The sequence below is a fragment of the Dama dama genome, chromosome 27 (assembly GCF_033118175.1).
Source record: "Dama dama isolate Ldn47 chromosome 27, ASM3311817v1, whole genome shotgun sequence".
Taxonomy (NCBI): domain Eukaryota; kingdom Metazoa; phylum Chordata; class Mammalia; order Artiodactyla; family Cervidae; genus Dama; species Dama dama.
The window spans coordinates 16,468,926-16,494,887 of NC_083707.1; the positions used below are offsets into that span (position 1 = coordinate 16,468,926).

The window sequence follows — 25,962 nt, forward strand, 5'->3', positions numbered from 1 at the left end:
AGAAAGAGATAAGATCAGAAACTAGTAAATGGACAGATCATGGAACATTTGTCTTCTGTTCATTTAACAAAACTTCCTTTACTGTATACATGTCTGGAGCCTAATTCTCTGCATAGTTAAAGAGAGAGGGTTAGAGTGAAAAAAGTATGATTTGGGCTAAGAAGAAAGTATTCAGCATTCAAGGGTGTTTGAAGACACACAAGCGTTGTATATTCCTAACTTACATACAAGTAACCGCAATTCAAGGCAGCATACAATCGATGTCACGTCATTAAAGGTCCTTTAGAATTCACCAGAATTTTTTCTGATTGTGACAATAAAAGAAAAGCTTCCAAAAGGAGATAGCACTTCAGTGAGGTACTGAGAAGAGGTAGGATTTAGAAGTTGAGAGGACTTAAGTAGAGGAAATGCCATAAGCAAAAATTCAAAAGCAGGAACACAGGACATGTTTTGAGAATGGCCAGTGGACTCATTTGACAGTACATGTCAAAGGAGTTGTGTACTAAAAAGGCAAGTGGAAGTTAGATTGTGGATAAGCTTGAATGCTATGAAAAACAGGTTTATGCTTTAGAAAGCAGAAACTTAAGAAAAACATTTGAATTAGCAAATGGATATAATTAAAATGGATGCATGAGACAAGTGCTCGGGGCTGGTGCACCGGGAAGATCCAGAGGGATGGGGTGGGGAGGGAGGTGGGAAGGGGGGTTGGGATGGAGAATACATGTAAATCCATGGCTGATTCATGTATGGCACAATGATTCAATGTATGGCAAAAATCACTACAATATTGTAAAGTAATTAGCCTCCAACTAATAAAAATAAATGGGAAAAAAATAAAATGAAGTATAAGGGATTGAAGAAAACAAAATAAAGTCAGTGTTTGAAAGAGGAATTCATCAGTCTATCTAATAGATCAATCCAGAGCTGAGGGACAGAAGAGAAGAGCCACTAAGTTTCAACTGGGACTTCAGTTAATGAAGAATAAGAGGACTGAACATGTACTATAACCACATTTCTGAGAGTTAAGCTACTGCACATGAAAGCATAAATCACAATGTAGACTGTATATGCATATACATCATGAAGCATATTATTTACATATGTAATATACAGTTGACCCTCCATTTCTGCAGATTCCACATCTGCAGATTCAACCAACCACAAATTAAAAATACTCAAAAAAAAAAAAAAAATGTAGAAAGTTCCAGAAAGCAAGACTTGAATTTGCCGTGAACAAGCAACTATTTAAATAGCATTTACATTATATTAAATATTGTAAGAAATCTAAAAATGGTTATTAAAGTGTCTAGGAGAATGCATAGTTTATATGCATATATTAAGTTTGTGCAAAAGTAATAACGGTTTTGAACTCTGAATTTTAAATCATTATAACTAGGCTCACACACATCTTCATTAATCAAAATAAGAGTCATTAAAATCAACACATTTTTGCCAATGAGAAGTAAGTTTGCTTATTCCTATACCATAAAAATCCATGTGTTGGGATTCAATGAACTCTTGGAAAAAATTTTTCTGTGTCCTACTGGTTGTGGAAGCATGTTCCCTGCAAAGAATTATTGAGATGCTTGAAGAAGTGGTAGTTGGTTAGTGAGAGGTCAGATGATAATGGCAGATGATGTAAAACTTTCTAGCCCAATTCATTAAACTTTTGAAGTGTTGATTGTGTGATGTACAGTCAGGCATTGTGGAGAAGAATTAGTCCCTTCCTGCTGACCCATGCTGGCTTCAGTCATTTCAGTTTTCAGTGCATCTCATCGATTTGTTTAGCATACTTCTCAGAGGTAATAGTTTCACCAGGATTCAGAAAGCTGTAGTGGATCAGATGGGCAGCAGACCACCAAACAGTGACAATGACCACCCCCCCCCCTTTTTTTGGTGCAATTTTTGCTTTGGGAAGTGCTTTGGAACTCCTTCTCAGTCCAGCCACTGAGCTAGTCATTGCTGGTTGTCATATAAAATCCACTTTCAATATCACATCACAATCTGATTGAGAAATGGTTCACTGTTGTTGCATAGAATAAGAGAAGACAATACTTCAAAATGACGATTTTTTTATTTGTAGTCAGCTCATGAGGCACCCACTTATCAAGCTTTTTCACTTTTCTAATTTGCTTCAAATGCCAAATGAACATAGAATGGTCAGCGGTGAGTTCTTGGGCAACTTCTCATGTGATTGTAAGAGGATCAGCTTCAGTGATACTTTCAGTTCGTCATTGTCAACTTCCAGTGACTGCCCGCTATGCTCCTCATCTTTAAGGCTCTCGTCTCCTTTGCAAAACTTCTGAGAGAGCCACCACTGCACTGTATGTTCATTAGCAGTTCCTGGGCCAAATGAGTTGTTGATGTTGAGAGTTATCTCTGCTGCTTTATGACCCATTTTGAATTTGAATAAAAAAAAAAAACCTCAAATTTACTTTATGTCTTGCATCATTCCCATAGTCTAATATACATATAAAATAAACATCAAGTAACAATTCATTAGCAAAAACATAAAACAAGAACTGTACAGTAAAATGATAATATAGCCACATTTATTTAAGAACGTATTCCAATATCAAATGGCTAAATGCAGCAATACAAAACTGCAATTACTTTTGCACCAACCTAATACTATGCCATTTTGGTGTCCAGAGGGGTTCCTGGGGCCAATTCATGGGGATACTGTGGGACAAATGTGCCTATATATGTGTGTGTTTATATATTGCATGTGTTTGCCAATCACTTACTCTTTCTTTTACTTTTCTTGTTTTCTTTCTCTTCTGAATCCCAGTGCCTTCTTTTTGTCCCAAGAGTCCTGAAGCTTCTTACCAGTATAATTTCACCTCAATCTGGCCTTCCAGATGAGACCTTATAGGGTCTGGATTTTTGTAGCATGCTGTGAAAGTGCTGCACTCAATATGCCATCAAATTTGGAAAACTCAGCAGTGACCACAGGACTGGAAAAGGTTAGCTTTCATTCCAATCCCTAAGAAAGGCAATCGCAAAGAATGCTCAAACTACTGCACAATTTCACTCATCTCACACGCTAGTAAGGTAATGCTCAAAATTCTCCAAGCCAGGCTTCAGCAATACGTGAACTGAGAACTTTCAGATGTTGAAGATGGTTTTAGAAAAGGCAGAGGAATCAGAGACCAAATTGCCAACATCCCCTGGATCATCAAGAAAGCAAGAGACTTCCAGAAAAACATCTATTTCTGCTTTATTGACTATGCCAAAGCCTTCGACTGTGTGGATCACAAGAAACTGTGGAAAGTTCTGAAAGAGATGGGAATACCAGACCACCTGACCTGCCTCTAGAGAAACCTGTATGCAGATCAGGAAGCAACAGTTAGAGCTGGATATGGAACAACAGACTGGTTCCAAATAGGAAAAGAAGTACGTCAAGGCTGTATATTGTCACCCTGCTTATTTGACTTATATGCAGAGTACATCATGAGAAACGCTGGGCTGGAAGAAGCACAAGCTGGAATCAAGATTGATGGGAGAAATATCAATAACCTCAGATATGCCGATGACACCATCCTTATGGCAGAAAGTGAAGAGGAACTAAAGAGCCTCTTGATGAAAGTGAAAAAGGAGAGTGAAAAAGTTGGGTTAAAGCTTAACATTCAGAAAACTAAGATCATGGCATCTGGTCCCATCACCTCATGGGAAATAGATGGGGAGACAGTGGAAACAGTGTCAGACTTCATTTTTTTGGGCTCCAAAATCACTGCAGATGGTGACTACAGCCATGAAATTAAAAGACACTTATTCCTTAGAAGGAAAGTTACGACCAACCTAGATAGCATATTAAAAAGCAGAGACATTATTTTGCCAACAAAGGCCCGTCTAGTGAAGGCTATGATTTTTCCAGTGGTCATGTATGGATGTGAGAGTTGGAATGTGAAGAAAGCTGAGCTCTGAAGAATTGATGCTTTTGAACTATGGTGTTTGAGAAGACTCTTGAGAGTCCCTTGGACTGCAAGGAGATCCAACGAGTACATCCTAAAGGAGATCAGTCCTGGGTGTTCATTGGAAGGACTGATGCTGAAGCTGAAACTCCAAAGCTTTGGCCACCTCATGCGAAGAGTTGACTCATTGGAAAAGACCCTGATGCTGGGAGGGATTGGGGGCAGAGGAGAAGGGGATGACAGAGGATGAGATGGCTGGATGGCATCACCGACTCGATGGGCATGAGTTTTAGTAAACTCCGGGAGTTGGTGAGGGACAGGGAGGCCTGGCATGGTGTGATTCATGGGGTCGCAATGAGTCGGACATGACTGAGCAACTGAACTGAACCAAACTGCACATAATCATATCCCAATCCCACTTAAAATCAATCTAATTTTTTAAACACATTTCAAAAGTTAACCTGTCCTGAGTGCATTTCCTATAGAGCTCTGCTTTCCAAAGTGACAATTATTTGTAATGAACTGTGTAGTGGTGATAAGTTTAAATGGTACTTCTTTAAGTAACACATTTTCCCTTTACATATGTAAAGTCCATGGTACACTAATTTTCAGGCAACAAAATGAATTGGTGGTTAAGAAAGCAGGCCCTGGAACCATATTGTTCAGACTGCAATTGTACTTCTGTCCTTGCTGTGATATTGGACAGAAATCTGAGTATCAGTTTTCTCATTCTGTAAGGAGAAACAATTATGTAATTATATCACTTTTGTATGAAGGATTACATACAGTTAAAATTTAAAAGCACTTAGAACTGATACTGGCAGATACAAGCATTCCATAAATGTTAGCAGCTTTTGTTCAACAAGTAATCCTTTCATGAAGTCTCAACATCATCAGAAACGAGTGTTTTATACCCAACGCAAGCTAGGATGCTTGTGACTAGCAACTTTCTAGGTGTGGCCCTTGGTATCCTAAAGCAAATAATTCACTATAGTAAATATACAAAATTAACTTCCACCAATCTACTCCAGTCACTGGAAATCCATCAGTGTTTCACCTAAGGGCTGTTGTGGAAGCAAGATGAACATATTTCTCCCAAGTTCTGGTTCCACCATCAAAAAACAACACAATTGTGGACAAAACATTTCACACCCCTGGGCTTCAGGCTTCTTATCAGTAAAATGAGAGAGTTGGATGAGATACTCTCTAGGATTCCTTTCAGATCAGCCTCTCTGTGTTTTAACTGTCTTTGTCTTTAGACAAATTTTAGGGAATGTAGGGAAAGTTGTAGCAAATACTTGCAAATGCTTTCTTCAACAAAAGTATACATACACAAACACACACACCCGCATATCATGGACCTTATTCTCTTTGTTTATTTTTGTTTCCGAAAGCTGAAGTTGTTCCTGTTCTTTCTGTTGTCAGTGTCAGATGGCACTGATTGTATTAATACACGTTTTGGTACATAGGCTTTATGATCTCTTTGGCTTTTCATTTTTAATAAATGCAGGTTGACATGAGAGCAGGTTGCATTCATCATATTTCTTTGTTTATACATTCCTGATCTGGAGGAACAATGGTAGGGCATGAAAAATGCAGAATATATTTCTCTCCCTCAGAAACAATGCTAACAGAGTCCTGAGCTAGGACATGCACATTATTTTCTCGATAGTATAAGCAGGCATGAAACCTAAAAGCAATACTAGGTACAAGCAAACTGAGAATGTATGCCAGATATTATCTAAATAACTGCAGAGGGGGAACAAATGTCACCCCTTCTGACCCTGATATAACAGAGACACATATGCTACAGGTAACTGAGTCCTCCTAGCATTTATTAACAGCTCCACAGTTGAGACTCATTCAGACCTAAAGTTTGGCAAATACCATCTTTACCTAACAGTGTGATAAGTCACATCAGTGGGGGTGTCTTCCTTTGGAGCTATGTGTTTAAGAATCTTGACATTAAACTAAAACTATAGAAGAGTCATTCACCTTCAGATAAAGAGGGAGTGATTGCCCCAGGTAATTTTATGAACCACTCCCGTCCTTATGTATGAGTATACTATGTCCCTCCTGGTCTTTCAAACTTTACTTCTGACTCCCAGTATTCTCAAGCATCTCATACCACCCATAAATTCAGAACTACTCTTTAAAGGGTGTTTCTTCATTTTTGGCTGAACTACATCACCATGTCACAATCATGGATCATGATTTCACATACTAGAGCTCCAAAAAACAAGTAAAATGTCTCACCCATATAATAAGATCTCATATATTTGACATAGACTGACTTGGGACTCTTGACTTTTCTTGACTTTAACTTTGAAAAGACTCAGCAGGTAGGTTAAAGACAGCCTCTGTTATGTGGAGGCAGGTTAGGAATTAGAGAGGGAACCATCTCCAAACCAGGCTGGACACAAACATTAATAGACCATATCTTGTAAAAGAAACAACTTAATTCATGAAAATATCTCTGTGTGTTTGCTATTTGTTATTATAGATCCTTTGCACTTATCAAATAATTTACCCTTTTATCAGTTTTGGTATAGAATACTGAAGGAAAGCCATGTAACATTTTAGGGGATAGAACATCACAAAGAGAAGAGCAAACACTAGAAGACAATGATTTTGCCGTAACTCACTGATGCCCCTGGAAAAAAAAGGAAGATTGCAAGGTAGGTTGCAGGAGGGGCAGACCATGCATCTTGTCACTACAAGCTGACTTCCTGTACAAGCGTCTTAGTTTATAACTTTTTATAACATTTATAACTTTTTCTCTGCACACTTAGAAAGCATTTTCTTCAAAAAGTAGTCTGATGGAAGAATGCAGTCTTTGGAGCTAAAAATCTTCACATACCCAAAAAGAATAAGAATACTTCATTTTTAAAACTTCTAAGAAGTCACTATGACACGATTATCAGGTAGGGATGTCCAAAATGTACCCACACACACAAACACACATACATGCACACACACACACACAAAGAGAGAATGGAGAAATGAGAGAATTTTTGACATCATTTAGGGTCCAGTCTGCCCATTAGAAGGCTAAGTTCATATACATTATCACTCTCCTCTAAGTGAAAAAATCTCCTTTACATTTTCTTGCCTAGTATTATTCCATCATCAGGGGTAGCCCAATAAGCTTGAGCAGACAAATTTGAGGGGGCTTGGCAAGATGAATGCTGAATGATATTTACAAATATTGCCTTTGGAAGGGTCAAGAGCCAGTCTTGCATATTACAAAGAATTTGTCTCCCATGCTTTATATTAGCAAATCTGTCCCCATTTTTCTCTCTCATTGTATTATATTCTTCACTTCCCAATTAAAACTTGATTCATAATAACAAGGTCATATTTACAAGGGTATATAACTCTGAGAAATGTAAATTGGTCTAAATTGTTTGTTTTTCTTCTAGCATCTCATTGAAAGAAGAAGAATAGATGGTAAAAGAGAAAAATCAGATATTCCTGCAAGAAAAGCTAGAGTGCACAGTAAGGGTATCAGGGTGAGTGATGGCAGATCCTAGGAATGTGGTCAAGAGGGTATCTCAGTATGCTCAGGTGAAGGTGCTTGCTCTGACTCACACGGAGTGTGTGAATCATGGAATGAGAAATGAATGCATTTTCAATAGGTTTCCCATATTTTTCTACATTTGCTTCTTTTTGTCCCCCTTCTCTACAAGAACGGTGTTTAAAAAAAAATTAACATGCATTTAAATTTCTTATAAGTTTGGGAAGCGAGAAATGTAAATTGGTATAAATGATTTGTTTTTCTTCGAGCATCTCATTGAAAGAAGAAAAATAAATGGTAAAAGAGAAAAATCAGATATTCTTGAAAGAAAAGCTACAGTGCCACAGTAAGGGTATCAGGGTAGGTGATGGCAGATCCCAGGAATGTGCTCATCCCAAGGAAAAGGGCAGAATGAAATCCCTGCCATAGTTCCCTGTTTACTGCCTTCTACCAGCCAGAGAGCACAAAGCATCCAGGACTCCTGCAGGTTACTGAAAAGAAGAGCTGATCTTCAAGCATTTTACTTAAGAACATACATTTCCCTCTGTTTACATCTACATTTATCTTCTGCCTGATGTGGCAGCTTAAATGCTTTATTTACTTTTTAAAGCTCTACAATTGGCTTTTAAGTTGTGGTTACAGCTCCTGTCCTTTTCCAGATGCCATCCAATTGTACACAAACACATAAACAATTAAAATGGCCAGATGAGGTGGGGAAAGGGACAATAAAAATGGTCATAGTCAATTAAGCCAGTTAAATAAAAAAAAAATTAAACTGTGAAATGGTGTACACAATAACCCATATTTTATTATTTCCCCCTTACAACATTGTAAAAAATACATAAGCCCTTGATGTATGTATGTTTCCTTGAGAAAGGTGCTCTATGGCTCAGAGGCGGATTGGCGGCATGTGATGTGGGCAGCTGTAAGGTAACAACATGTTTTTCCATAAAAAGCAGAGGAAATAGGCACATAAATTCCATATAAACTGTCAGTATGTCAGCTATGCTAACACTGGGGGAGCCAGTGCCCTGGAGCTACGCTAACTTATGCACCTTCATTTTTCAAACACACACACTTCTTGAATTCACAAAGCTAAGCTGCAGTCAGGCTACTTTTTTCCTTTTCTTCTTTTCCTATCTTGGAGTTGACTCCACCCCCACTCTTTCAGATCTGTTACTTTAAGGAAGCAAATGCAGAGGACACCAACAAGAGGGGGAAGAGGATATCAAGAAGTGATTCTTACATTCAGTCACCATTTTGGGCAACCATATAACTTTCTGGGGCTTCCCTTGCAGCTCAGCTGGGAAAGAACCTGCCTGTAATGTGGAAGAGCTGGGTTCAATTCCTGGATTGGGAAAATCCCCTGGAGAAGGTAAAGGCTACCCACTCCAGTATTCTGGCCTGGAGAATTCCATGGGCTGTATAGTCCTTGGGGTCTCAAACAGTCAGACTGACTGAGCAAGAGTTTCACATTCACTTTCATAGCACTTTCTTGGTCCTTTTTATTAATAGCCACACCCCATTGAAATGAATCTAAAGAGCATCCTGGTGCTAAGTCTGTGGCTATAAGGACAGGAGTACAGAGAGGGGGCTGGGAGAAGTTGTTTTCACTCCCTCTTCTTCCTCTCCCTCCCCCTGTTTTCTTTCCCTCATTCTTCTTTTTTGTTTTGCATTTCTTGATCATTTGGGGATGGCTTCTAGGATAAAAACTAACACTTATTGGAAAATGATGCTAAAAATCCAATAAAAACATTTTTTTGCTTGCTAGTAATTCTATGTATAAGGTTTCAATTCAGTTGCTCTATTGTGTCCAACTCTTTGCAACACCATGGACTGCAGCATGCCAGGCTTCCCTGTCCATCACCAACTCCCGGAGCTTGCTCAAACTCATGTCCAACGAGTTGGTGATGCCATCCAACTACCTCATCCTCTGTCGTCCCCTTCTCCTCCTGCCTTAAATCTTTCCCAGCATCAGGGTCTTTTCAAATGAGTTGGTTCTTCACATCAGATGGCCAAAGTATTGGAGCTTCAGCATCAGTCCTTCCAATAAGTATTCAGGACTGATTTCCTTTAGGATGGACTGGTTGGATCTCCTTGCAGTCCAAGGGACTCTCAAGAGTCTTCTCCAACACCACATTAAAAGGCATCAATTTCTCAGTGCTCAGCCTTCTTTATAGCCCAACTCTTGCATCCATACATGACTACGGCAAAAACCATAGCTTTGACTAGACGGACCTTTGTTAGCAAAGTAATTTCTGCTTTTTAACATGCTGTCTGGGTTTGTCATAGCTTTTCTTCCAAGGAGCAAGTGTCTTTTAATTTCATGGCTGAAGTCACCATCTGCCGTGATTTTGGAGCCCAAGAAAATAAAGTCTGTCACTGTTTCCATTGTTTTCCCTTCTACTTGCCATGAAGTGATGGGACCAGATGTCATGATTTTAGTTTTTTTAATGTTGAGTTTTAAGCCAGCATTTTTACTCTCCTTTTTCACTTTCATCAAGAGGCTCTTTAGTTCCTCTTCATTTTCTGCCATATGTGTGGTGCTATTTGCATATTTGAGGTTATTGTTATTTATCCCAGCAACCTTGATTCCAGCTTGTGCTTCATCCAACCAGGCATTTCACATGATGTACTCTGCATATAAGTTAAACAAGCAGGGTAACAATATACAGCCTTGATGTACTCCTTTCTCAATTTTCAACCAGTCCATTGTTTCATGTCCAGTTCTAACTATTGTTTCTTGACCTGGATACAGTTTTCTCAGGAGACAGGTAAGATGATCTGGTATTCTTATCTCTTTAAGAATTTTTCACACTTTGCTGTGATCCACACGGTTGAAGAATTTATTGTAGTCAATGAAGCAGAAGTAAATGTCTTTCTGGAATTTTCTTGCTTTTTCTATGATCCAGTGGATGTTGACAATTTGATCTCTTGTTCCTCTACCTTTTCTAAATCCAGCTTAAACACCTGGAAGTTATTGGTTCACAAGCTGTTGAAGCCTAGCTTGGAGAATTTTCAGCATTTCTCTGCTGGCATGTGAGATGAGTGCAACTGTGAGTTAGTTTGAACATTCTTTGGCAATGCCTTTCTTTGGGATTCAAATGAAAACCACCTTTCCAGTCCTGTGGCCACTGATGTGATTTCCACGTTTGCCAGCCTATGAGTGCAGCACTTAAACAGTATCATCTTTTAGGATTTGAAATATCTCAGCTATATGTATAAACTTACTGAAAGTTAACATCACAGATCTGAATTCAGGATCATTTGTTAAAGTGGGCTTCCCTGGTGGCACCGACAGTAAAGACTCTGCCTTCAATGCAGAAGACCTGGGTCAGGAAGATCTCCTGGAGAAGAGAATGGCTACCCACTCCAGTCTTCTTGCCTGGAAAATTCCATGGACAGAGGAGCCTGTTGGGCTACAGTCCACGGAGTGGCAAGAGTCAGACATGACTGAGCGCCTAAGCACACATGCATGGTTAAAGTGAAACAGAGTTTCTTCCTGTCTCCTTCCTGGTATGGTCCAGGTTTGCTGATGTGCATGTGCTGGGGGAGGGGGTTGTTTATTTGTTCAGTCTCTCAGTCCTGTCTGACTCTTTGTGACCCCATGGACTGCAGCATGCCAGGCCTCCCTGTCCCCTGTTATCTCCGAGAATTTGCCCAAGTTCATATCCTTGGAGCCACGATGCTATCAAACCATCTCACCCTCTGCCACCCTCTTCTCCTTTTGCCTTTAATCTTTCCCAGCATCAGGGTCTTTTCCAATGAGTTGTCTGTTTGCACTGGGGGATGGGCTCAGGGGAGTACTAAATCTGGGGTCCAAATTTTTGATGCCTGTTTTTAAATTTCTCCATTTGAACATTTTGGTAGGTATTTCTGTGAAACTATAACTGTACTCAAACTGCAAATTTCCCTTGTATAATGACAGCTATGTATTTAATTCAACTATACAGGGGTTCATTGTCCAAGACCCTGATTTTCTTTGTGAAAAAGTTTCTGAAGAACCTGAGCTTGTTCCAGGGGCTCAGCATGTTTATGCTACAGAATCATAAGGCTGCTGTGATTACTAAGTGCAATATTAAATGTGAATAATATATAAGAAAAAAGTGGGTTTTTTTTTTTTGTGTGTGTGATCTTTAGGCATGAGTAAGTATTGAGTCTTTGACAGATTTTGAACTCAGGAATTAGAAAGTGTACTTAAACTAATTTCAATCTAAATATACTTGTTGCTTTCTCCTTAAATACAGAATTCTAGGATCCTACAATTTCAAATGTGTCTGACACAGCAGCCTGTCTCTCACTCAGGATTTTGACAAGGTTAAAATGAAAGAGAGAAAAAAAAAAAAAAAAAAAACCAAACTATGAATAAAACTCACTTTAAAAGACTAACTAGAATAAAACAAATTGGATGATCCCATGGTCATTATTCTTGCACATCAGCAATGCAATAAGTTTTAATTGTGTTTTTCTACATTTAAATGTAAACATCCACAATCATATTCTGTGTACTGTCTCTGCCCCGGTTCATTTCTGCTATGGTGTGGCCATTAATGAAATCCTATAATTCTTTATATATATACTTATATATATATAATGTCATATATATGCATACATCTTCTGCAGAACACATATCTAAGACTGCCAACAAAATCATTTATATGAAATAAGACCTAATCACTTGCTAATTGATCACTCTGCATCACAAGATCATGATTAACATTTGTATCACTATCATGCATATTGAGAAACTGAGACACAAAGATGGTGTTGGACTCTTCATGAATGTCTGGAAGAAGTAACTGCATCAGGGTTTAAACTTTCATTTCAAAATATGGGTAATTCTATCTACACATCATCTTGGCATGAACCTCCAGGGTCTTTTATATGTTTAAGTTGTTTGTTCATATATTTAAAACAGATTAAGAAGAAGATGTGATGTGTACCACCATAAATAATTAAAATGATGATTATAACCTTTGAAGTTGAAGAAAAAGCAGGGAAGAGGATGATTAATGAATCCCAGTGATTTGCCTTTCTTCTTAGCACTGCTCCACTCTCTGTCTCAACCTACTTGTGTAACTGAGAAGCTAACTTCTTACTCTCAGAGTCAGCTTTGCATATGGGCCTCTCATGTTCCCAGCAGGCATAGCTTGCCCTCCTGTCGGACCAAAATGGTTTAAGTTTAATTATCTAGATACATTGCTCTCTGCAGTAACCTCACTATTGTTCTCACTGTACTCTACCACATTATTAATGCCAGATTTTTCCTATTAGCTTTTAAACTGTTCTTTTACACTGAATAGTTTGCCACCAAATTGTTGCCAATAAAAATCCCCAAATGCCTAAAGGTTATTTTAAACACAGTGTGCGCAATGCAGGTTTCATTTCACCATTTATTTTGTTGAGTCATTATCGGTATGCATTGTGTGAACTTATTGTATGCATTTTTTATACAGCTGTAATGGCAGTATATTTTTAACGAGCCTATTTTAATACAACTGTCCTTAAAAAAAAAAAATCATTAAACCCAGGGTCTAACAAGGACTGTGCAAACTTCACCTATCATCTCTTTTTGTGTCAAACACTGTTGAGTGATAACTTTGGGAACCTAATATATTTGGAAATCTTGGCTTACATTTCTTTTAGAGCTATAATGAGTACTAAAGGATGCTATAAAAGAACATTTCCCTTGTGGTAAGTGTTCTCTGCATCATATTCTCTAGCAGTCTGATAATCAAAGAGCTAAGGCATTGAATAACCTTCTTTATAAATATCAAAAAAATTTAGGTACATAGTACACATTTTATTTATTTTTTTTTTCTTTTTTTTTTTATTATTATTATTTTTTTTTTCCAGTGGGTTTTGTCATACATTGATATGAATCAGCCATGGATTTACATGTATTCCCAATCCCGATCCCCCCTCCCACCTCCCTCTCCACCCGATTCCTCTGGGTCTTCCCAGTGCACCAGGCCGGAGCACTTGTCTCGTGCATCCCACCTGGGCTGGTGATCTGTTTCACCATAGATAGTATACATGCTGTTCTTTTGAAATATCCCACCCTCACATTCTCCCACAAAGTTCAAAAGTCTGTTCTGTATTTCTGTGTCTCTTTTTCTGTTCTGCATATAGGGTTATCGTTATCACCTTTCTAAATTCCATATACATGTGTCAGTATGCTGTAATGTTCTTTATCTTTCTGGCTTACTTCACTCTGTATAATGGGCTCCAGCTTCATCCATCTCATTAGGACTGGTTCAAATGAATTCTTTTTAATGGCTGAGTAATATTCCATGGTGTATATGTACCACAGCTTCCTTATCCATTCATCTGCTGATGGGCATCTAGGTTGCTTCCATGTCCTGGCTATTATAAACAGTGTCCTGGCGATGAACATTGGGGTGCACGTGTCTCTTTCAGATCTGGTTTCTTCAGTGTGTATGCCCAGAAGTGGGATTGCTGGGTCATATGGCAGTTCTATTTCCAGTTTTTTAAGGAATCTCCACACTGTTTTCCATAGCGGCTGTACTAGTTTGCATTCCCACCAACAGTGTAAGAGGGTTCCCTTTTCTCCACACCCTCTCCAGCATTTATTGCTTGTAGACTTTTGGATAGCAGCCATCCTGACTGGCGTGTAATGGTACCTCATTGTGGTTTTGATTTGCATTTCTCTAATAATGAGTGATGTTGAGCATCTTTTCATGTGTTTGTTAGCCATCTGTATATCTTCTCTGGAGAAATGTCTGTTTATATCTTTGGCCCATTTTTTGATTGGGTCATTTATTTTTCTGGAATTGAGCTGCAGGAGTTGCTTGTATATTTTTGAGATTAATCCTTTGTCTGTTTCTTCATTTGCTATTATTTTCTCCCAATCTGAGGGCTGTCTTTTCACCTTACTTATAGTTTCCTTTGTAGTGCAAAAGCTTTTAAGTTTCATTAGGTCCCATTTGTTTAGTTTTGCTTTTATTTCCAATATTCTGGGAGGTGGGTCATAGAGGATCTTGCTTTGATTTATGTCGGAGAGTGTTTTGCCTATGTTCTCCTCTAGGAGTTTTATAGTTTCTGGTCTTACATTTAGATCTTTAATCCATTTTGAGTTTATTTTTGTGTATGGTGTTAGAAAGTGTTCTAGTTTCATTCTTTTACAAGTGGTTGACCAGTTTTCCCAGCACCACTTGTTAAAGAGGTTGTCTTTTTTCCATTGTATATCCTTGCCTCCTTTGTCAAAGATAAGGTGTCCATAGGTTCGTGGATTTATCTCTGGGCTTTCTATTCTGTTCCATTGATCTATATTTCTGTCTTTGTGCCAGTACCATACTGTCTTGATGACTGTGGCTTTGTAGTAGAGTCTGAAGTCAGGCAGGTTGATTCCTCCAGCTCCATTCTTCTTTCTCAAGATTACTTTGGCTATTCGAGGTTTTTTGTATTTCCATACAAATTGTGAAATTCTTTGGTCTAGTTCTGTGAAAAATACCGTTGGTAGCTTGATAGGGATTGCATTGAATCTTTAGACTGCTTTGGGTAGAATAGCCATTTTGACAATATTAATTCTCCCAATCCATGAACACGGTATGTTTCTCCATCTGTTTGTGTCCTCTTTGATTTCTTTCATCAGTGTTTTATAGTTTTCTATGTATAGGTCCTTTGTTTCTTTAGGTAGATACACTCCTAAGTATTTTATTCTTTTTGTTGCAATGGTGAATGGTATTGTTTCCTTAATTTCTCTTTCTGTTTTTTCATTGTTAGTATATAGGAATGCAAGGGATTTCTGTGTGTTAATTTTATATCCTGCAACTTTACTATATTCATTGATTAGCTCTAGTAATTTTCTGGTAGAGTCAAAAATCTTCCAGCAAACAAAAGCCCAGGACCAGATGGCTTCACAGCTGAATTCTACCAAAAATTTAGAAAAGAGCTAACACCTATCTTACTCAAACTCTTCCAGAAAATTGCAGAAGAAGGTAAGCTTCCAAACTCATTCTATGAGGCCACCATCACCCTAATTCCAAAACCAGACAAAGATGCCATAAAAAAAGAAAACTACAGGCCAATATCACTGATGAACATAGATGCAAAAATCCTTAACAAAATTCTAGCAAACAGAATCCAACAACATATTAAAAAAATCATACACCATGACCAAGTGGGCTTTATCCCAGGAATGCAAGGATTCTTTAATATCCGCAAATCAATCAATGTAACACACCACATTAACAAATTGAAAGATAAAAACCATATGATTATCTCAATAGATGCAGAGAAAGCCTTTGACAAAATTCAACACTCATTTATGATTAAAACTCTCCAAAAAGCAGGAATAGAAGGAACATACCTCAACATAATAAAAGCTATATATGACAAACCCGCAGCAAGCATCACCCTCAATGGTGAAAAATTGAAGGCATTTCCCCTGAAATCAGGAACAAGACAAGGGTGCCCACTCTCACCACTACTATTCAACATAGTGTTGGAAGTTCTGGCCACAGCAATCAGAGCAGAAAAAGAAGTAAAAGGAATCCAGATAGGAAAAGAAGAAGTAAAACTCTCACTGTTTGCAGATGACATGATCCTCTACATAGAAAACCATAGTACACATTTTAAGAAAACTTTTGAGTCATTGAAAATTTGATTTGAAACATATCTTAAAGACCAATCATATTCTTACTAATATTGTTTCCTATGGATACACTGTCTGGCCTATGGCCATACCACTTCTAGCTAAAAACTCATCAGATTTTGTAAACTAAACACAATTGAACAGGGTCAGTGTGTATGAGGACGTCTACTGGAAACAAAATGAGGCAATTAGAACTGGTATAAGAGGGGACTTCCACGGAGGTCCAGTGGTTAAGACACCATACTTCCAATGCAGGGGGTGTGAGCTCAATTCCTGGTCTGATAAGCATCTTGTGTCTCATATGCTTCAAGGCAAGGCTAAAAGAAAATCTGGAATAGGAAAATGTGTGGTTTAATGTCACCTAGGTAAATCATAGTGTTACACATAAATTCAATTTCTTAGAAGATAAAGGTGAGTTATAGAAGACTTTGATACTTAACCTAGGTTGACTAAAACAATTTATAAATATTTTATCCAGGGATTCTAGAAAACAGACTAGCTTGATGTGGTGTAACAGACCCTATGTCTAAGAAGCCATGTAAAATTATTATTATCTTCAGAACAAGGCATGTGCAATGGGTAGAAAAGAACAGGATAGTCCAGTCAACAGGCATATCACTCACCCATTCCTTCATCCTTTCAACATCCCACCATTGATTCAAATTAATAAAATATTTATTGAACACTTACTATATGCCATGTTGTATAAGTAGTTTCCAATTATAGCAATAAACAATGGAGATGGACTCTAACCACAAGAAAGGTAGTTTTGTAAAATAAAATTTCTTCACTTCATGAGTAGTGTGTTCTCAGTCGCTTCGGTCGTGTCTGACTCTTTGTGACCTATGGACTATAGCCTGCCAGGATACTCTGTCCATGGGATTCTCCACATAAGAATGTTAGAGTGGTTGGCCATGCCCTCCTCCAGGGGATCTTCCCTACGCAGAGACTGAACCTGTGTCTCATCTCCTGCACCAGCATGTGGATTATTTACCACTAGCGCTATCTGGGAAGCCCCATGAGTAGTATCAGTGAAAGTCACTCAGTCACGTCCAACTCTTTGCGACCCCATGGACTGTATGGAATTCTCCAGGCCAGAATACTGGAGTGGTAGCCTTTTCCTTTTCCAGGGGATTTTCACAACCCAGGAGTAGAAACCAGGTCTCCCACATTGCAGGTGGATTCTTTACCAGCTGAGCCACAAGGGAAGCCCAAGAATACTGGAGTTGATAGCCTATCCCTTCTCCAGAGGATCTTCCTGACCCAGGAATCGAACTGGGGTCTCCTGCATTGCAGGCAGATTCTTTACCAACTGAGCTATCAGGGAAGCCTGATATGAGTAGTATAATCAGGTATAAATGTGTTGAGGTTATGAGAGTTCTTCCAGTTATGATGTGATCACACTCTACAGCTAGAGCTGTGAGAATTAGTATCTCTTAGAATTTGATTCTCAAATTCTGATATGTCATAGGAAAACTGCAACCCAATTCAGGCCTTGAGTCAGAATCAGAAGGATTAGGGATGGGCAGTAGAGCAGAAAGAAGCAATTTTCCCTGGTGATTCTGGTGAATGTGATGAGGCCTGCTCTATTTGAAGCTAGTGATAGCTGGTCAGAAATGTTTATCCTAGCTACAAAAGCTAAATTTCCTTGAGTGGCTTCAACAGGAGAGGAAGAGAAGTAAATTGGGATTCAAGGAAGACATGCCATAGGTGCTTGCGTAACCAGGGAATAGAGGAGAAAAGAATATAGCTGTAAATTCTTCCAAAAAAGCTATGCTTAAATGTAGGAAGAAGTTATTGAGCTTCACCTTCTGACAGAACTTGCTGATAGGTCCTCTTTCCTGACAATGGATTAGAAACAGAAGTGATTTGGGTCTATCTAAAGTGCTTCATTTCGACATAGTTCATGTGAAAAACAAAAATTGGAAGAATGAGGTTTCAGCAGACCACTCAAGACTTCTGCATGTTCACCATTTCAGAGATGACTCTCAAGTCTGTCTAGAGAGTCTGAAACAATGCAATGGTAAGAAAGTTGTTTATTTATTTATTATTTTTTCCCAGTGTTTTATGTTTTATTTATTTATTTTTTTCATTAATTTTAGAGGGGAGTTATAGCCCGATGCCAAGTGCTGGCTTTAAGGTCACAGATTTGGTTTGAATTCCTGTTCAAACACTGTGTAGCCATGTGGCTTTGGTGAAAGTTACTTAATCTTGTTATGTCCTGGTCTGTTCATTAAAAGCAAAAACAAAAACAAAAAACCTAGGAACTGGGAAAATAAAATATTTTTCCTAAAGTGCTTGGAACAAAGTAAATGATAACTATCCTTAAGCCTCTCTCCCTTCCATTAACAATAAATTGTATTCTTTAGGTCACTGTTATGCAAAAATTAGTTCAGTAAATTACTGGTGAATTGAATGATTACACTAACCCCTTTGTTTTTACATAATTTTACCAGTGTATACAAATATAGTCACACTTCTTGTTGGCTGACAGGTAATAGAGACATATAATTCAAGCACCTTGAAAGTGGCTGTATTTTGATGATAGCTGAGCAGTGTCCTTTGGCAGAGTAGGTACCATAGTTTGTAAATCATCAAAGAAAGGAGCAGGGTGAAATATTTGATGAGATTTCCATGGCATTATCATATAGATTACAACATAAAGAAGAGTTTGAATATATCTGAAGAAGTGTTTCAGGATTTACATAATGAATTAAAATAAAAAGGCAGACTTAGGTCTGAATACTTTAACCAACATTCATCCATCACAAAGTCAATGGTGTTCAGTGAATTCCATTTGCACTAAAGGGACCTGATATGTTTTGTTAATAGTGTTAATGGTGGAAGAATATCTGAAATTGAAAAATAACAGAATGTTCTTAACTTTTAGAAGGATAGATAAATGGAATGGGCTCAGTTACCCAACTGTCTTTAAATGCCATCTCAGGTATCTTAGGTAAATTGTGTAGACAAGCCATTGGCCAGATTGTGGAAAATAATAAATTGAGTCATTATAGTACAGGCTTCCCTGGTGGCTCAGATTGTAAAGAATCTGCCTGCAATGCAGAAGACCCAGGTTCGATCCTTGTGTTGGGAAGATCCCGTGGAGAAGGGAATGGCTACCCATTTCCAGTATTCTTGCCTGGAGAATCCCCTGGACAGAAGAGCCTGTGGGGCTATAGTCCATGGGGTTGCAAAGAGATGGACAAGACTGAGTGACTAACATTTTCACTTTCACAGTAGTATTACACACTCTTTTTTAAATTTGCCTCCTTTCCCAAATATTCATAGGTGTATTTTATGAACCTCTCCTGAAACTCATTGTAGATCTCGCAAGCTATTTTTATCCCAGCTACCTCTATTTTAATTCTCCAGTTTTGCTAAAATTTATCTAGTTTATAGGATAAATCTAACCATGGGTTTTACGTCAACCAAAAACTGAGGTTGTAGATATATGTGGATGTCCATACTATAGTATGGACATAATATTTGCCTTATGCAGGGCTGACAGGTGTAGAAACATCTAACTGCAGGGAGTTATACTTTTACAGATCAACTGGGGATGTGGGTATGTTTCAAATGCCCCTGATAATATACAACCGCATTCTCATCTGATGTGTAGAGTTAGACCTAGATTTGAGATAAGACATGAATAGAATAACCTTTCTGTTATTGTTATTTTTTAATGGAATAGGTAGCCATGTTCTTCCTTTGGTAAACAAATTGCTCTATCATGAGAATAGGGATGGTCTTCTTACCTGGATGGAGGACAAGCTGGCTTATAGGGCCACACATAACACTTGAGATTGAGATCCAGGAAGGGGTGATATCAATCAAAATGGTTTCACTGAACCTGAAGGGAAAAACAGAGGCATAAATTAACATTATTCAAAGTCCATTTATGACTATCTAATAGGCCCAAATACAAGTAGAAGGTCTGTCAATAAATGAAAAAGAAAAAATATTGGCTTTGAAAAAATTTGGAGATTGGGAGAGAAGACAACAGTTGGGAGCTTTCTTAGAAGAGGTCATGGAGTTGGTTTCATTGAGTAAGTTTGTTCTTGATTTAGGGTGTGATTATCAAGTCACAGGGTAGAATTAGGCCATCTCTTTTACTCTTCTGTGAGTCATTTTCTTTGTGATCTGAAGGTTTCAGTCAGTGCCTAAAAAGAGGCATGCTCTTTACTTGGAGTTCACCCAGCAGGTATATAATTTATTTTCAGATTGGGTTTCATGCAATTGTAATATTTTGATAAGAAATAGTAATAGTCTAAGCATTCAGTTCACAAATAAACTCACTCAGCATATATGTTTAACATTTTCACATTTAAAACAGGTGTAGATACATTTTTCTTTAATTTGGAAAATAATTTGCTATAGGGATTGAATTATTTAATATTATAAGTGATTAATTGCTATATACACATGTATTTTCTTTTTTTTAAACTAGTGAACTATTTCTCTACTTTTTTAAATTAATTGTTGTTGTTAAGTACCTCAGTTGTGTTTGACTCTTTGTGACAGAAAGGACTGAAGCCCAGCAGGCTTCCCTGTCCTTCACAATCCACGAGAGTCCACTCAAACTCATGTCCATTGAGTTGGTGATACCATCCAACCATCTCATCCTCCGTCCTCCCCTTCTCCTTCTGCCTTCAATCTTTCCCAGTTTTAGGATCTTTTCTAATAAGTCAGTTCTTTACATCAGGTAGCCAAAGTATTGGAGCATCAGCTTCACCATCAACCCGTCCAACGAATATTCAGGTTTGATTTCCTTTAGGATTGACTGGTTTGATCTCCTTGCAGTCCAAGGGACTCTTAAGAATGTTCTCCAGCTCCACAGTTCAAAGACATCAATTCTTCAGTGCTCAGCCTTTTCTTTTTTTTTTTATTGCCCAGCTCTATTTTTAACTAATAGAGCTTCCAAATTATTAAGTCTAATTCTGTAGGAAGATATTTATTATTTTGAAAGGGAGGTGTTATTTGTAAACTCCTTGGGACCTACAAAGCATCAAAATTAGTTCTTTTTATTCAGAGTCTTTTGTGTTTCCATACAAATTGTGAAATTTTTGCTCTAGTTCTGTGAAAAATATCATTAGTAGTTTGACAGGGGTTTGATAGGGATTGCATTGAATCCATAGATTGTTTTGGGTAGTACAGTCATTTTCACAATATTGATTCTTCCAATCCAGGAGCATGTAATAGCTCTCCATCTGTTTGTGTTGTCTTTGATTTATTTCATCAGTGTCTTATAGTTTTCTGCATATAGGTCTTTTGTCTCTTTAGGTAGGTTTATTCCTCGGTATTTTATTCTTTTTGTGGCAATGGTGAATGGGATTATTTCCTTAATATTCTTTCTGGTTTTTCATTGTTAGTGTATAAGAATATAAGGGATTTCTGTGTATTAATTTTATATCCCGTGACTATGCTATAGTCATTGATTAGCTCTAATACTCTTCTGGTGGCATCTTTAGGGTTTTCTATGTTAAGTATCATTTCATCTCCAAACAGTGAGAGTTTAGTTTCTAAATGTCCATCAACAGATGAATGGGTAAAGTAGTTGTGGTGCATATACACAATGGAATATTATTCAGCCATAAAAGGTATTTATTTGAGACAGTTCTAATCAGGTAGATGAACACAAGCCTATTATACAGAGTGAAGTAAGTCAGAAAGAGAAAGACAAATATCATATATTAATACATATATATGGTATCTAGAAAGATGGTACTAGTGAACCTATCTATCTGCAGGGCAGCAGTGGACACCCAGACATAGAGACCAGCCTTTGGTCACAATGAGGGAAGGAGCAGGAGGGGTGAATTGAGAGAGTACGATTAAAACATATATATAACCATATGTAAAATTAGCCAGTGGAAATTTACTATATGACACATGGAGTTCTGTGTGCTTAAATCTGGTGCTCTGTGACAACATAAAGGGGTGGGATGTGGTGGGAGGTGAGAGAGAGGTTCAAGAGGACAGAACATATATACACCTATGGCTGATTCATGTTGATATATGGCAGAAACCAACATGATGCTGTAAAACAATTGTCCTCCAAATAAAAATAAATAAATTTAAAAACTGGTTCTTTTTATACCATGTATGCATGTATATATTTGCCCTGAATAGCAGTTGTTCAATTGATATGTTTCAAGTAGCCACTACTTAACCTGTTCAATGAGTGTCCAGAAATGACAGAAACTTGGGTTCAAATCTTGCCTTTTGCATTTTAATTAATCAATTAAGTCTTCTCCATGAATAGAAATGATGTAGCCCCTGATATAATTTTATTAGTTCAATAAATAGATTCATAACTAAATTCTATTTGCTTTTTCATAAAAAAAAAAACAAGCAATACCTATTATATTCTTGCTTTATAGAGGACCCTACCTACCAAAAATGAAGATTATAATGAAAATACTTTTTATGATGTCAGTAGCAAAGAGTCAGACACAACTTTGTGATTAAATAGCACCTGCAGCTCTTCATACTCCGTCCCTTCTTGAATGATTCTTTGTAGCTTCTGGAATACAATTTATTCCTCACCTCTTATATTTGAGGATCACCCTTAACTGATGAAAAACAGTATCTTCATATACTCTACAAAGTGTATGTTTAATCTAGTCTTCACTGAGTCCTTAGCTCTCTTTAAACATCCATGTTTACTTCCACTGCCATATCATTGATCACATAGAAGTATTAACAGTATGGTGCACTAAAACAGACTTTAAAGCAAGATGAATCAGTTCCAAGGTGTGTCACATGTTTTATAAACTAGGTTGATGAATATTGACTTTCAGGGCTGTGGAGAAGATCAGAGATAAAATACAATGTGTCTAGCATAAGATGTAGACAAAACAACCTGATAAATGCAAATCTATTTATGAGAATAGAAGGTAGGAAATAAGGTCACATGCAGATGATTTAGGTGTGTGGCTACCTAAACTAAAAAACATTGCACTCACAGCCACCCCTTCCTTTTTTTTAATCACACAAACTTCTTCCCAACTCAGCTCAAACCTCAAATCTTCTGGACCCAAAGGTTTACCCAAAATTGTGGTGCTGGAGAAGACTCTTGAGAATCCCTTGGGCTGCAAGGAGATAAAACCAGTCAGTCCTAAAGGAAATCAACCCTGAATATTCATTGGAAGGACTGCTGATAAAGCTAAAGCTCTAATACTTGGCCACTTGATGCAGAGTCACCTTTCCTGATTCTGGGAAAGACTGAAGGCAGAAGGAGAAGGTGGAGACAGAGGATGAGAGTCTTAGATAGCATCACAGACTCAGAGGATGCAAATTTGAGCAAACTCTGGAAGATAGAGCAGGACAAGGGAGTTTGGCATTCTGCAGTCCATGGGGTTGCTGAGTTGGACACAACTTAGCAACTGAACAACTACTACTAAAGTTAAATAAGAGCTCAAAAATGCTGATAGGTTCAGTGTAAAGTTGTTTTAAAGTATTTACAAGAACAATGATCCAAAAGGAACACTTGATTATCCCAAGAATCTAATTAACATACTTTTTATAAAAATGAAAAAAAAAAAATCATAAACTTGTATAAACCAGAAAAACAAAAAGAAAAAAGGGAAAAGAAAAGTTTCATTTTGAGACCTTGATAAACTTCATTCCATTTATCTAGTGTTTGTCAGATTTTCATTTCCTGTTGCTTAGTTTCAGACCTTCACTTTCTTGAATAAAATAAGATCGTGGTCTGATCGTAGCAGAGCAGAAAGGAGTCCTGAGGTAATTTTCAGGCAAGCTGAAGCAAGAAACACAAAGCAAAACTCTCTAAAGTATATAACTCTCTAAATAAAGCATTTTTAGGGTCTAAAGCCTCTAGGTGATGCCCCCAATTCCCAACTAGACTGTAAGTAGAGACCTGTCCTGAGCACAGGAATTCTAAAGAAGAAAATGAGACTGCCTATCTCCTGACCTCTGCCTCACCCTCTTCCCTTTTATAGGTGGGGCTGAGGCTCCTCAAATAGCCTGTGGCCCAGATGAGAGAGAACAATCGATGTCCCAATGACAAGAGGTTTTTCTGGGGTTAATCTTACTAGCTATTGAAAGCCACCCAGGACAATTGTATTCATTCTTTTCTTAAAGGAGAGAGGACTCCAAATTTTACCATCACCTTGGAAAAAAATTGGTCACTCACAAGTACCTTTTCATTTCCATCTAACTACAGGGAGGTGGTGGGCTACAGAGAGAAGCAAGCAGACAAACAAACAAAGATGTGAGGGGATCAAGGCTCATACTTGGAGCACTCTGTGGCAAAATGATGATAGGTCTTGCCATCTAGATCTCTTTCCTGCCTTACTGTTACCACCCTTTCCCCCCCCTTTTTTATTTATAGTTTTTCAATGTTTAATAAGTAACTGAAAATCTATAAGTTCATCAATTGCTTTAATTTTTCATCTGCAATCCAGATTTTGTATGAATAAACTCTAATTAACAGCCACAACAGGACAACAAATGTTGATGCTTTGCACACTATAGATTTTATTATTTTTTGTTTTAATAGTTCCTTGCATTTGGTGAATCTTGGAACAGATTTTGTAAAGGGAAAGAGAGAGAACCCAAGCAGACATGTCTGTTCAGAGGCATTTAAACTGAGCATAATTCCAGTCCCATCCTTGAGGAGTGGAGAATATTGTGCTACTCATCAACCAGAGCATTTGGCTGTAAAGTTGAAGACAGGAATATTTAATTACTATCTGCAAACGGAAACCCGGTGAAGAGTATTTGTGTCAGTTAGATGCCAATGAAACTAAGCCTTTCTGAGATGGAGAGGATTGATTTAATTTTTTTCCCCTTCTCCAGATTTTTGCTATGACAGAATGACATGCTCTTCATTCAGCCACTCAAGCAAAAGAATGACTGACGAGCCAATGAAGGTCAAATAGTTTTCCAGCCAGCTGACTCTGTTTCAAACCAACTTAACACTTCTCACAAAATGGCTGCACCAAAAGTTTATCTCTGAAGACCGTTAAGGGCTACCTTTCCAGAGACAACCTGCCCTCACTTCCTCTGTCCCCAAAATACACACTTAAAGAGAACTTTGCAGTGGGTGGTTTTACTTCCTCAGAAGGTCCCGCCCTTTCCTTTGTGTGCGGCTGAAACAACTTATGACTTTCATTCTACTTTGCCGGCGCTTTCCTGATCTTGCACCATTGTTGGCTCTGGCTTTATTTCTCATCAATGTCAGTGCACCCCAGGGAATTAGTTTTTCTCTTTCCCTGAATGAACAAATGCTTTCCCTAAATGAAATCTGGAAATATATGGCCTTTCTAACAAAGTCATAAGGGAGGACTCTCCAGGAGGTGGGAACATTTACATAAAACAAAATCTCAAAGAGACTAGCGAGCACTTCAGTTCAGAGCTCTGTTAGCAGGCCAGAAGAGATTCTTGCCTCTGACCTCTGCTTCTTTTAAACTGTACATATTTCAATATAGCTTCACATTCTTAAGAGGTACACTGAAGGGAGAAAGTCAGGGAGGATTTTGCCACATATCATCTGGTGTGCAAAAATCTGACAAAGGCCAGTAGAACTGAGTGTAGAGGATCTTCTCATTTTGGGGTATATAATCCTAGACATTAGCTGAAGTTGGTGGGTTCTTGAAGTTTTATTTTTGTTGTTTTGAAAAGTTTCCTGCCAGCCAGCCTGCCTCAGAACAAATCCCACTTGGCTATTTGGCCCCTAGAATCCTCTCCAGACTCTAATTCCTCTACCAGCCTTTTGAAAGATGTGTCTTCTATTTTTAACTTTTTGTTTCAGAGTTTTTTTCTCTTCCAAAATGTGAAGAATTAATGGATTCTTTTAAAGTGTCTGTCAAGGTAAAGAACAGCAATGTATAACAATGTGTTCTGCATTTAGCTAAAGCACTTTTAAACACATTAACTCATTCACGTCT

At 38.0% G+C, this 25,962-nt stretch overlaps 1 pseudogene; it reads right to left on the bottom strand.

Annotated features, from left to right (window-relative positions):
* Positions 1 to 1,413: 1,413 nt before the first annotated feature.
* LOC133047606 (histone-lysine N-methyltransferase SETMAR-like) overlaps positions 1,414 to 25,962 on the bottom strand; it is a 112,230-nt pseudogene continuing 87,681 nt past the window's right edge.